The sequence below is a fragment of the Martes martes genome (genome assembly GCF_963455335.1).
Source record: "Martes martes genome assembly, chromosome: 3".
In the NCBI taxonomy this organism is placed as follows: domain Eukaryota; kingdom Metazoa; phylum Chordata; class Mammalia; order Carnivora; family Mustelidae; genus Martes; species Martes martes.
Genome location: NC_137890.1, coordinates 29,881,909 through 29,896,006, shown reverse-complemented (window position 1 = coordinate 29,896,006; position 14,098 = coordinate 29,881,909). Strand labels below are relative to the sequence as shown.

General features: G+C 37.8%; 1 pseudogene across 1 annotated transcript; it reads left to right on the top strand.

The window, feature by feature from the left end:
• Positions 1–2,502: 2,502 nt before the first annotated feature.
• Positions 2,503–12,859, top strand: LOC308340205 (clusterin-like; annotated as a pseudogene). The gene is made up of 2 exons: positions 2,503–2,652; positions 11,499–12,859. The product of its transcript is annotated as a clusterin-like (transcript).
• The last annotated feature ends 1,239 nt before the right edge of the window (positions 12,860–14,098 follow it).

Below are 14,098 nucleotides of genomic sequence, written 5' to 3'. Positions count from 1 at the left end.
TCTAACTGATACAGGTGGGGGCCATAACTTTCTGAGTAACTCTGGAAATCACAGTTTGCATTTTATTGTTGTTATTGTAGAGCAAGATTTTTTTTTTCTTAGTTAATGTGAGTATTTACTTTTCTGGGGGTGGGAGGAAAGACAGACATCCTGAGATGGACATTTGAGGAGACTACTATAATTTTAAATTATGACCTTCAACAATTTGTGGAGAAAACCAAATTTCTTACTCTGCACTCCATTTTTTAAAAGCTTATTTATGTAACAGAGATGTTTCCTGCCCAGTGATTCAATGATCCATTATTAACCAGCCTTGTTCATTCTAACACATTGTTTTAGGTGCTTAATTGACTCAGCCCTCCCATACAGATAAAACTTGCTTAGGAACCCCTTTGACTAGTAGAGTAATTATGTAGACAAGAATGTGAATTAAATGTTTGGGTGAATAACAATGATAGTCACAGTTTCCACTTTTTTTTTTTAATTGTTGACAGAGCAATAAGAAAGATCAAAATATTATTAGAAATGACTGAGATATAGGACCTTTAAGTAATTCTTGATATATGGAAGAATAAGGTAATCCTTAAATATTATTGCTGTTGTGGGTTTTTTGTTTTTGTTGTTGTTGTTGTTGTTGTTTTGGTAAAAAAAAGGAACATTCCCTTTTAGTTAAGGGCATATATTCATCAGATATTTTATGTTATCATGTATGATTTTTACATTTATATTTCCATAAACATGAGAAATAGCTAGTTGACAGCAATGCTATAATCTTAAGATTCTTTTTTAATGTTGTCCTCTAATTAGTACTAGGAAATGTGTACTTTTTGAAGCATATTGAGAAAAAATATTTCTTTAGAGTGTTCTTTCTTCATGATTCTTTTGGAGCCAATTTGTACTTGAATTAATGAAGAAGTCTCTCAATGTAACTGAAAACTATCATAAGTGAGAGCTCTAAAGACATAAAATATATGAATGAATGAGTTTTTTCTATAGAGCTTTAGAAATAGCCTAATAAAGTGTCTGAACAGCAATATAACAATTTTGTACTCATATGTTCTGTCAGACTATATTTGAGTTCCTTTTCTGTTTCTAGTCCCGGACTGAGCACTAAGGATATCTTTCATTAAAAGCCAATGTCGTGGAAATATTACATGTGTCAGGGGTGATGTTCAAATATTTAAAAATTCATATATCACAGTCTTATACAATCAGAAGCGAAGCCAGCAGTAAACAACAGATTTAGCTGGACCCCTATATCCTATCTGAGTTTCCCCAAGACTTAATTCTTGGTTTTATCACCTGAAGCCTCCAGGCCATTGACTGAAGATTTGTACTTGTCCCTTATTTGAGATCAGGCTAGCTGGGTCTCCCTTCTTTGTCTTTGTGTCCTTTGTTTCTGATTCTAGACTGTGCCATGTGCTTTGACTTTCCATTGTTCCTTTAAGTACTTCAGTCCTTCAGTCCCAGGTGCTGATTTGAATTTTGGATCTTCTACTTCCTTAGCCTCTGGTTATCCTCTTGACTTTTTAGTCACCTACTTGTTTCTGAGCTCCTGGTCATACTGCAATATATATTTCACTTCTTTAGTGTCCGTTACCATCCCTTCTCTGACCATCACATGATACTTCGTCTCTACTTTTCTTATAGTGTTTGTTTCTCTTGGTTAATTAAGTAAATGTCTTATTAATCCTTCTAGATTATGAACTTTTGACAGCAGAGAGCAATTCTTATATGTATTTTTAAAGATTTTTATTTTATTTGTTTGTTTGTTTGTTTTAGAGAGAGAGCAAGAGCATTAGTGGGAGGAGTAAAGGGAGGGGGAGAGAGAATCTGAAGCAATCTGCTCTCAGTACAGAGCCTGATGTGGGGCTTGATCTCATGACCTGAGCCATGACCTGAGCCAAAATCAAGAGTCATATGCTTAACTGACTGTGCCACCCAGGTGCCATGAGAGCAAGTCTAATAGAACTGGATATACATTAATAGCATCAGATATTAAGCAATTATTTTTACCTTGTTCAGTGCTATTATGGTTATGGTTTTCAAATTCCTTACCTAAAAGAAATATATACCGAAATACTTGTAAGGTGAAATATGTTTCTGGCATTTATTTAAAAATATCCTAGGAAACAAGTCTGGGGATACAGAGAAGATAAAATAAGGAAAATAAAATATTGGCAGTTAGTAAAATTGAATTATGGGTACATTGGGGGGTCGCTGTACTTTTTCTCTACTTATATGTTTGAAAATTTCCATAATAAAGGCTAAATTATATATAAATACAAGTTATACATAACTATAAATATAAATAAAAATAATGATAAATATAAATAAAAGACTATATTAAAATATTTGTTCACAGAATTGACTCCTGAAATTGCCCCTTCTCCTGGTCTGGAATGATTGCTGGATACCATAAACGTCTTCCTTATTCTTATCTAAAGGGAATGTCATCTGGGGTGGCCACTTGTTCTCACAATAGTTTCCTCTTTTCTGGGAATGGATCAAAACACAGACCAGGCCTCTAGTGGCCATACCTATGCTACATGGCACTGCTATGCTCCACCCAAGTTCATTGATCCAGATGTAGATGGACACACGCTTGAGCTAGTCACACTGTTTCTTCATACTCTTTCTTCTGACAAACTTGTAAGAGAGAACCACACAAACTTGTCAGATTGGAAGCCTGTGTGTTAATGGCAATGCCCAGAGATAAGGCCTATGAACTCGCACTGTGAGGTTTTCTAGTTGCCTTTTCCCCTATCTTCCTGTGGTTTTCATGTCCACTTCTTCCATTGCTTCCAATGCCTCAGTATTTGCCCAGTAAATCCCTCTCCCTACTGTTTTTTGTTGAAGTCATCCAGAATTTGTTTCTGTTACCTAGAATAATAAAGAAAACTTATTTGATGTGTCATCTAAGTGAAATGAACTCATGCACATAATAAGGAACAGAATGTCTGAATTCAGCACATTTCTGCATATGAAACATTTTTGTATGTTATTGTGCAGAGGATTTCCTTTCTGCCTGCTTACTTTCCTACCTTTAACAATAATCACTGAGTACCTACTATGTGGCTACACTGTGGCAAGTGCTGATTATGATGAGAAAAACAGAGAAAGTTCTTGCCCTCATGGAGCTTACAATTTTATGGGGGAAATAGGTATTATTAACTAATGATACTCACCATTGTGTTATTAGAGAGATGAGTATCCAAAAGGAAAGGAATATATTTCAAAGAAGGTAAAGAACCAGAGAACCTGATTAAGAATGGATGGGGAGTAGGGAGTCAACTTGATTTGAGGGCTAAAAGATAAACAATTTATAATTATATGAGAGGACATTGAAATGAAGATGGGAGTGAAAAGTCATTCTTGAAAAGTTGACTTCCAGAATTCTGTCCAATCAACAAAATGGATGGAAACAGAACTCCTACATGCAAAAAGATGTTTGTCACTGTCTGATTAATAGTTAAGACTACTTTGGAATCTGTTTAATGTTCACCATTAGGATAATAGTTAAACTAGTACATTCACTTTATTATAAGATCGAAATCTCCCTGAGGTTTTACTGGCCAGAACTGTGACACATCTATACTTTCTAAGCTAGGTACCAGTAAGGGCAATTGTAGTGAATGGCTTAGAGAATAATCTTGATTTGTGACCCTCAGGCTAGAGAAAAGCTCGCATCCCCTAAAGCACATGGGTTTTATATGAGCAAGACAGTTAACAAAAAGAAATGACTATTACTTGGACAACCAACAATGTGTGAGGCAGACAAGTCAAATGACCTGGGCAGGAGCTGTTCTATAGGAGTTGTATGAAGGGAAGTTTGATTGGAGAGGGTTTGAATGAGAGTGAAAAGAAAATAATTACAGCAGTAAGTATAGACAACTCTTTTGAGAATTTTTGCTATAAAAGCTAGAAGAGAAATGAAGTGGTAGATGGACAGTGATGTAGGGACCAAGAGAGATTTGTATCTAAGATTGGAGAAATTACTGCATGTTTAATGTTAATGGGTATGAATCTATAGAAAGGCAAAAGTTGAGATAAAGAAGAGAGGAAATGATGTTGATTAAGGCAGAGTTGTTAGGTATGAATGCACACATGGGAGATTGGTCTCAGGAGGAAGATAATACCTCCACAGTGATAGGAGGCCATGGGCCCAGATGCGGTAGATGTGTAGATAGGGTAGGGAGCTTGTGTAAACTCTCTTCTGATTGCTTTTGCAGAACCCCAACATGTAAAGTATTGAACAGGTTTCTCAGGAAGGTTAAATTCTTGTGTGGCAGAGAATATTTCATTGTATCCCCATGAATAATTTCTATGATGTCTTGATTCTTTATTTTAACTAGGCTGATTGTTAGTACAGTAAGGTAATTGTTCTAAAACTATATTTATAAATAGATCCATGGGATCAGTGTTAGGATAGAAGGAAGTGTCCGTGTACTTTGAATAAAATTCAAACTCCTTACTGGAGACTACAGATCCCTACATAATCTGATCTTTGTCTACCTCTCTAAACATACCAAGTATTATTCTTCCCTTGCTTATTCTGTTCCAGCGAAATTGTCTGTCTTTCTTTTTTCCCCAATGTCAAACTCATTTTAGTTTTGTGATCTTTGTACTTCCTGTTTCCCTCTTCTTAAAACACTTTTCCATTAGGTATGCATACGGCAGTCTCACTGACATCATTCAGGGCTCAGTGAATCTCCTTAGTCCCTTGATCTAAAGTTGTGATACCCTGACCAGCCACTAGTGTATTACTGTATTTTGCTTCTTTGTAGTATTTAGCACTAACCAAAATTCTACATTGAGTTAGTTGTTTGTCGTAGGTTATTATATGCACTGAAACATATATACTTGTTTTAGAGAATGGCTTAAGAAATACCAAAGGAAGGACAGCAAATAACATGTAATTCTCCTCATCTCCTTAGACATAGATCAAGTATGCTGATCTATTTTATAAAATATTTAACAAAAATGCTAGGCAAACTTAAGAGCCACAGTGTTCACTTGCAGCAGGATGTTCAATAGTAGGGGAAATGCAATCCAAGTCTTTGCTTTTATTCATGTAGTAATGCTTTGGCTTCTTCCTTTGGGCCTCTAATATGGAAACAATCAACTCAGAAGTCCTAGAACACTAAAATGTTCCAACTAAACAAGAAAGTATTAGATTGGAAAAGAAATCTGACTCTAATTTTTAAAAAATTTTTCTGACTAGTTTTTTCTTTTTTTTAAAAAATGTATTCTGCCATTTATTTTGTTTTTTTTTTTTTTATTAACATATACTGTATTATTGGCTTCAGGGGTATAGGTCTGTGAATCATCAGTTTTACACAATTCACAGCATTCACCATAGCCCCAGTGTCCAAAACCTAGCTCCCCAATCCCTTCCCTCACACTTCCCAGTAACGCTCAGTTTGTTTCATGAGATTAAGAGTCTCTGTCTTTCTCTGATTGGCTTATTTCACTCAACATAATACCCTCTTGTTCTATCCATGTTGTTGCAAATGGCAAGATTTTATTTCTTTTGATGGCTGCATAGTATTCCATTGTATACATGTATACCACATCTTCTTTATCCACTCATCTATTGATGGACATCTAGGTTCTTTCTATAGTTTGGCTAAGGTGGACATTGCTGCTATAAACATTCAGATGCATGTACCCCTTCAGATCACTACATTTGTATCTTTAAGGTAAGTACCTAGTACTGTGATTGCTGGGTCGTAGGGTAGCTCTATTTTCAACTCTTTTCTAGAGTGGTTGCACCAGCTTGCGTTCCCACCAACAGTGTAGGAGGGTTCCCCTTTCTCTGCATCGTCACCAACATCTGTCATTTCCTGACTTATGAATTTTAGCCATAATGACTGGTGTGAAGTGATATCTCACTGTGGTTTTGATTTGTACTTCCCTGATGCTGAGTGATGTTGAGCACTTTTTCATGTGTTTATTGGCCATTTGGATGTCTTCTTTGTAGAAATGTCTGTTTGTGTCCTCTGCCCATTCTTGATTGGATTATTTGTTCTTTGGGTGTTGAATTTGAAATGTTCTTTATATATTTTGGATTAGCCCTTTATCTGATATGTCATTTGCAAATATCTTCTCCCATTCTGTCAGTTGTCTTTTGGTTTTGTTGACTGTTTCTTTTGCTGTGCAAAGCTTTTGATCTTGATGAAGTCCCAATAGTTCATTTTTGCCCTTGCTTCCCTTGCCTTTGGCGATGTTTCTAGCAAGAAGTTGCTGCAGCTAAGGTCGAAGAGGTTGTTACCTGTGTTCTTTTCAAGGATTTTGTTGGATTCCTATCTTACATTGAGGTCTTTCACCCATTTTGAGTCTATTTTTGTGTGTGGTGTAAGGAAACGGTCCCGTTTCATTTTTCTGCATGTGGCTGTCCAATTTTCCCAACACCATTTGTTGAAGAGACTGTCTTTTTTCCATTGGACATTGTTTCCTGCTTTGTCAAAGATTAGTTGACCATAGAGTTGAGGGTCCATTTCTGGGTTCTCTATTCTGTTCCATTGATCCATGTGTCTGTTTTTGTGCCAGTACCATACTGTCTTGATGATTACACTTTGTAATAGAGCTTGAAGTCTGGAATTGTGATGCTGCCAACTTTGATTTTCTTTTCCAACATTCCTCTGGCTATTCGGGGTCTTTTTTGGTTCCATATAAATTTTATGATTATTTGTTCCATTTCTTTGAAAAAAATTGATGGTATTTTAATAGGGATTGCATTAAATGTATAGACTGCTTTTGGTAGTCTAGACATTTTCACAATATTTGCTCTTCTAATCCATGAGCATGAAATGTTTTTCTGTCTTCCTCAATTTTCTTTTCTTTTGTCTTCCTCAATTTCTTTCATGAGTACTTTATAGTTTTCTAAGTACAGATTCTTAGCCTCTTTGGTTGGTTTATTTCTAGGTATCTTATGGTTTTGGGTGCAATTGTAAATGGGATCGACACCTTAATTTCTCTTTCTTCTGTCTTGCTATTGGTGTATAGAAATGCAACTGATTTCTGTGCATTGATTTTATATCCTGACACTTTACTGAATTCCTGTATAAGTTCTAGCAGTTTTGGAGTGGAGTCTTTTGGGTTTTCCACGTAAAGTATCATATCATCTGCAAAGAGTAAGAGTTTGGCTTCTTTTTTGCCAATTCAGATGCCTTTTATTTCTTTTTGTTGTCTGATTGCTGAGGCTATCAGACTTTTAGTACTATGTTGAACAGTAGTGGTGATAGTAGATGGTCCTGCCAACTTCCTGACTTTAGGAGAAAAGCTCTCAGTTTTTCCCCATTGAGAATGATATTTGTTGTGGGTTTTTCATAGATGGCTTTGATGACATTTGAGGTATGTACCTTTTGTCCCTACACTGTGAAGAGTTTTGATCAAGAAAAGGATGTTGTGCTTTGTCAAATGTTTTTTCAGCATCTGTTGAGAGTATCATATGGTTCTTGTTCTTTCTTTTATTAATGTATTATATCACGTTGATTGATTTGCAGATGTTGGACCAAACTTGCAGTCCAGGAATAAACTCCACTTGGTCGTGGTGAATAACCCTTTTAATGTACTGTTGGATCCTATTGGCTAGCATTTTGGTGAGAATTTTTGAATCCATGTTCATTAAGGATACTGGTCTGTAATTCTCTTTTTTGATGGGGTCTTTGTCTGGTTTTGGGATCAAGGTAATGCTGGCCTCATAAAGTGAAGTTTGGAAGTGAGTTTGGAAGTTTTCCTTCCATTTCTATTTTTTGGAACAGTTTCAGGAGAATAGTTATTAATTCTTCTTTAAAAGTTTGGTAAAATTCCATGGGAAGCCATCTGCCCCTGGGCTCTTGTTTTGGGGAGATTTTTGATGATTGCCTCAATCTCTTTACTGGTTACGGGTCTGTTTAGGTTTTCTATTTCTTCCTGGTACAGTTTTGGTAGTTGATATGTCTCTAGGAATGCATCCATTTCTTCCAGATTGTAAATTTGCTGGTATATAGTTGCTCATAATATGTTCTTATAATTGTTTGTACTTCTTTGGTGTTGGTTGTGATCTCTCCTCTTGCATTCACGATTTTCCCAATTTGGGTCCTTTCTCTTTTCTTTTTGTTAAGTTCGGCCAGGGCTTTAGTGATCTTATTAATTCTTTCAAAGAACCAGCTCCTGGTATCATTGATTTGTTCTATTGTTCTTTTGGTTTCTAATTCATTGATTTCTGCTCTGATCTTTGTTATTTCTCTTTTCCTACTGGATTTAGGATTTCTTTGCTGTTCTTTCTCCAGCTCCTTTAGGTATAGAGTTAGGTTGTATATTTGAGACTTTTCTTGTTTCTTGAGAAAGGTTTGTATTGCTATATACTTTCCTCTCAGGACTGCCTTTGCTGTATCCCACAGATTTTGAACAGTTGTGTTTTCACTTTCATTTGTTTCCATGAATATTTTTAGTTCTTCTTTAATTTCTTGGTTGACCCATTTGTTCTTTAGTAGGATACTCTTTAGCCTCTATGTATTTGAGTTCTTTCCAACTTTCCTCTTGTGTTTGAGTTCTAGCTTCAGAGCTTTGTGGTCTGAAATTATGCAGGGAATGATCCCAATCTTTTGGTACCAGCTGAGACCTGATTTATGACCCAAGATGTGATATATTCTGGAGAATGTTCCACGTGCAGTAGAGAAGAATGTGTATTCTGTTGCTTTGGGATGGAATGTTCTGAATATATCTGTGATGTCCATCTGGTCCAGTGTGTCATTTAGAGCCTTTATTTCCTTGTTGATATTTTGTTTAGATGATCTGTCCATTTCAGTGAGGGGGGTGTTGAAGTCCCCTACTATTATTGTATTATTGTCGATGTGTTTCTTTGATACCCATGTTAGGGGCATAGATACTTAAAATTGTTATATCTTCTTGTTGGGCAGACCCTTTGAGTATGATATAGTGTCTGTCCTCATCTCTTATTGTAATCTTTGTCTTAAAATCTAATTTATATGATACAAGGATTGCCACCCCAGCTTTCTTTTGATGTCCATTAGCATGGTAAATTTTTTCCCGCCCCCTCACTTTAAATCTGGAGGTGTCTTTGGGTCTAAAATGAGTTTCTTGTAGACAGCATATCAATGGGTCTTGTTTTTTTTTTTTTAATCCATTCTGATACCCTGTGTCTTTTGATTGGGGCATTTAGCTCATTTACATTCAGGGTAACTATTGAAAGATATGAATTTAGTGCCATTGTGTGGCCTATAAGGTGACTGTTACTATATATTGTCTCTGTTCCTTTCTGGACTGTTACTTTTAGGCTCCCTATTTGCTTAGAGGACCCCTTACAATATTTTCTGTAGGGCTGGTTTGGCATTTGCAAATTCTTTTAGGTTTTGTTTGTCCTGGAAGATTTTGTCTCTCCTTCTATTTTCAATGACGGCCTAGTTGGATATAGTGTTCTTGGTTGCATATTTTTTTCATTTAGTGCTCTGAATAGATCATACCCGTCCTTTCTGACCTTTCAGGTGTCTGTGGTTGGGTCTGCTGCTAATCTAATGGTTCTACTGTTAGAACCATTACATTACATTCTACTGTTAGAACCATAACATGTTGTATGTTATAGACCTCTTATCCCAAGTTGCTTTCAGGATTTTCTCTTTGTTATTGAGACTTGTAAGTTCTACTATTAGATAATGGGGCGTTGACCTATTTTTATTGATTTTTGAGGGGGATTCTCTGTGCCTCCTGGATTTTGATACTTGTTCCCGTCACCAAATTAGGGAAATTCTCTGCTGTAATTTGCTCTAATATACCTATTTTCCCTCTCTCTCTTTCTTCTTCTTCAGGGTTCCTAATTATTCTAACATTGCTTTGTCTTATAGTATCACTTATCTCTCAAATTCTCCCCCATGATCCAGTAGTTGTTTATCTCTTTTTTTTCCAGCTTTTTTGTTCTCCATTATTTGGTCTTCTATATCACTAATTCTCTCTTCTGCCTTATTTATTCTAGCAGTAAGAGCCTCCATTTTTGATTGCACATATATATATATATGTGTGTGTGTGTGTGTGTGTGTGTGTGTATGTATATATCTATATACATGTATACATCTATATACATCTATATACATGTATATAGATATATACATACACACACACACACACACACACATACTAGACTCGTGAATAGAACAAGGCCACATATTGATTTTGGGTGTATTTTGGTCTTTTAGAAGAAACTACCTCTCAAAATTTTAAAGAAAGAAAAACTTATATATATATATATATATATATATATATATATAAACTTATATATATATATAATGGTAAGCATGATGAAGGGATGGAATAGGACTATAAAGATGAAAATTTTAAAATATTCTAAAAAAGGAATAGATAAGATAAGAAGTTGGTTGAAAAAAAGGATTTAAAAAAAAGAGGAAAGAATGTGATCAGGCTGGAGATTAGAACAAAGCCATGCACTAGATTTAGGGTATATTTTGATCTGTTAGAAAAAACTGTGTACCAAAATTTTAATGAAAGAAAAACCTATATGTATAAAAAAATAAGGTTAAATACAATGAAGGGATAGAATATGACTATAATAATGAAAATAAAGAAAGATTTTTTAAAAAGGTATTGGTAAGATAAAAAAGTTAAAACAGTAAAGAGGAAAAATTAAAAAAATAAAATAAGCAAAAAATAAAATTAAAAAAATTTAACTTTGAAAAACTGAAGAATCATGGGAACAAAGCCATGAATTCTATATGCTGTGTTCCCATAGCTCTGGAGTTTTGTAGTTCTCAGTGATTGGTGAATTTGATCTTGGCTGCATATTCTTGCTAATCTTCTGGGGGAGGGGCCTATTGCAGCAATTCTCAAATGTCTTTGCCTGAGATGGAATTGCACCGCCCTTGCCAGGGCTGGTGAAGTAATGTGCTCAGTTTTGCTCTTGGTAGATTTTGTTCCCTGAATGCTTTCCATACAGCTTTGGAGAATGAGAATGGAAATGATGCCCTTCCAATCTCAGGCTCCATAGGAGCCAGGAGCTCGGGACCCCACTCCTCAATATGCCCCCAACGAAAAGCAGTCAATCACTCCTGTCTCCCTGATCACTGGCCCCACTCTGTGCTCACCCAGCCTGTGACTGAGCGTTTCTATCTCTGGTGCATTGACCCATCTGGAGTCTCCAAACTCAGCAGATTCCTGCAGTGCTATCTTGCACCACTCCTCCTGGAGGAGGTAGGAGGTTGTCTCCCCAGATCTGCCATTTGTGGGGTCCCTGCTTGAAGAGCAGTGGCCCCACTGTGCCTCGGATCATGGTTTGGGGTAACCTTGAGCTGAGAGTTCACTCCTCAGCTCCGTGTATGCAGCCAGCTTCCCTGCTCTGATACCTGGCAGCTCTGCCACAGTCAGACACCCCTGGTCTTTTTGTGACCTCGTGCGTTCTGAGACCACACTTTCCCTATGAGGGCTCCACCCTTCACTTAGCCCTCTGGAACGACATCCCTCAGTGGAGTTGAGGCTGGACGAAGACTCTCCTGCTGCTGGTGGGGCTGCTGCTGCCCTGGGAGAGTGGATGGGTTTTGGGAGACAAAGTGGTCTCAGATACAGAACTCCAGGAAATGTCCACCCAGGAGAGTAAGCACATTAATAAGGAAATTAAAAATGGTCTCAAGGGGGTAAAACAGATAAAGCACTAATAGAACAAGTAAATGAAAGTACGCCAGTCACTACTCAGCAATTCAGAAGAGGCCAAGAAGAAGAAAGAAGATGCCCTACATGATACCAAGGATTCTGAAATGAAGCTGTAGGCATCCCAGGGGTTGTGTGATGACACCATGGTGGCCCTCTGGGAGAAGTGTAAGTCCTGCCTGACACAGACCTTCATGAATTTCTACACACATGTCTGTAGAACCAGCTCCCACCTGGTTGGCTGTCAGCTCAAGTTGTTCCTGAACTGGTTCTCCCATCTACTTTTGGATTAATGGCAGCCTCATGGACTCCCTGCTGGAGAAAACTTGCAGCAGACCCATGCCCTGGACTCATGCAGGACAGCTTCAACCGGACATCTAGCATCATAGACAAGATTTTCCAGGACAGACTTCATCTGTGTGCCACAGGATACTTCTGCTACTCACCCTTCAGCTCATTCTAGGAGAGGCCTCTCTTCTTCAATCCTAAGTCCTGCATTGCCTGGAGTAGAATATATTTCCCTGCATATTAATCCTTGAACTTCCACAACATGTTTTGGCCCCTCTTTGACATGACATACCAGGCTCAACAGGCCCTGGATGTCACCTTCATAGAATTCCCTACCACTTTCCAGTGGAATTCACAGAAGACAACCAAGACCATGCCATGTTCAAGGAGATCCATCACAATTCCACAGCTTCACTGAGGATGAAATACCAGTGTGACAAATGCCAGGAGATCTTGTCAGTGGACTTTTCGGCTGACAACCCTCTCAAGTCCAGCTATGACAGGAGCTTAACAGTTCCCCCCAGCTTGTGGAGAAGTTCACCAAACTGTACCCTGAGCTTCTGCAGTCCTCCCAGGAAAAGGTCAACACATCCTCTCTGCTGAAGCAGCTGAATGAGCAATTTATCTGGGTGTCCGAGCTGGCTACTCTCACTCAAAGTTAAGAGCCGTTTTGTCTCCAGGTCACTATGATGAGTTCCCAGACTTCTGACTCTAATGTTCCCTCTGGCCTCACTCACTAAGGTGATTTCAGAGCTCTTTGACTCCTGACTTCATCACTGCGATGGTCCCAGAAGTCTCCAGGTATAATTGTAAGTTTATGGAGACTGTGGCAGAGAAAGCTCTTGAGGAATACTGCCAAAGAACTGGGAGAATTAGATGTAAACATTACCTCTTCAAATATGAGGGTGTCTGAATTCAGTTGTCCCCAAGATGAGCCATGAGCCCCTAGAGAGAGCTCTGCATGTCACCAAGTGACCAGGCCTTGCCTTGAGGCCCTCCTGTCCCCTCACCAGCCTTTCCTTCCTCTGGACTCTTCACTGCAATGCCTACCTTCACTAATCATGGGAAGAAATCCCCCTAACTCAATAAAACCACCAGTGTGAAAAAGAAAAAAAAAAAGAATGACATACGTTTAAATAAATAAAATAAAATGAGAATCTTTTTTGGTGAACAGAAATGTCATTTATTGACATATGCTTGTGTGCTTATTTAGACAAATAGAGAATGGATGAATTATTTGATTTGAAACTCCTTACTTTATCAGTTTCTCTGAGATGCTCATAAATTGTGTCATTTATTCACTAATTATTTCAACTTAGTGCTAAGAGGTAATTTTCATGGGTTTTTCCATGTTTCTGCACATCTTGTGAACAGAGTTAGTGATAGCCTTTTGTTCTGGATGATCTTTTCAAAGATGTCTGGGACTAAACAGAGATAATATCTCCCTCTGGAGCAGAGGGCCAGTATGTTTGCTATCCAGTATGATTATTTTCATTATTGTCCTCTTGAGCAGCTTTGGACAGGTTTTCTTGCAGTCCAATCTCTTATAAGATAAAGTTGTGCTTTCTCAAGCTCAGGGTATCTCAGCTATGATGCAAACCCATTGGGTGAGCAGCACTTGCCTAGGCTGCTCTGTGTAACCTATGGAACTTGAGGGATAGGAGGAACCAGCACAAACATAAATTTCAAGGTGTTGACTATGCCATGAGTAACACAGTCTTTTGTCTGCAACCCAAGACTCCTGTGTCTTTTGCCACTACCCAAAAAAACCTGTGGCAGACTAACTTGTCAGCTTGCAGAAGTTGGCAAAATCTCAGCTGTAACAATATTTTTGTTGTTGTTGTAACAATTTTTGATACTTGTAGGAAGCATCATCTTCAGGGATATGGTTTGGAAAGGTTTTTTTCCTGGATGTCATCAAGGCTTGACCTGAATCAGGATCCCTGGTAGGGATCATTACTGGATGATCAGGGTGGGGCAGATTTGAATCTGGAGGGAAAAGCATTGCTGGCCTGAGGCAAATATCAGGGTTGATTAGTCTTATCTAAGAAAAGCCATCTAAGCTGTATTTGAAGTAGACCTGAATGAGTGAACAGACTAGGAAGTAGGCAGCCCTCAAGAGGTAGGATGGCTCAAGTAAGCACATATCCCA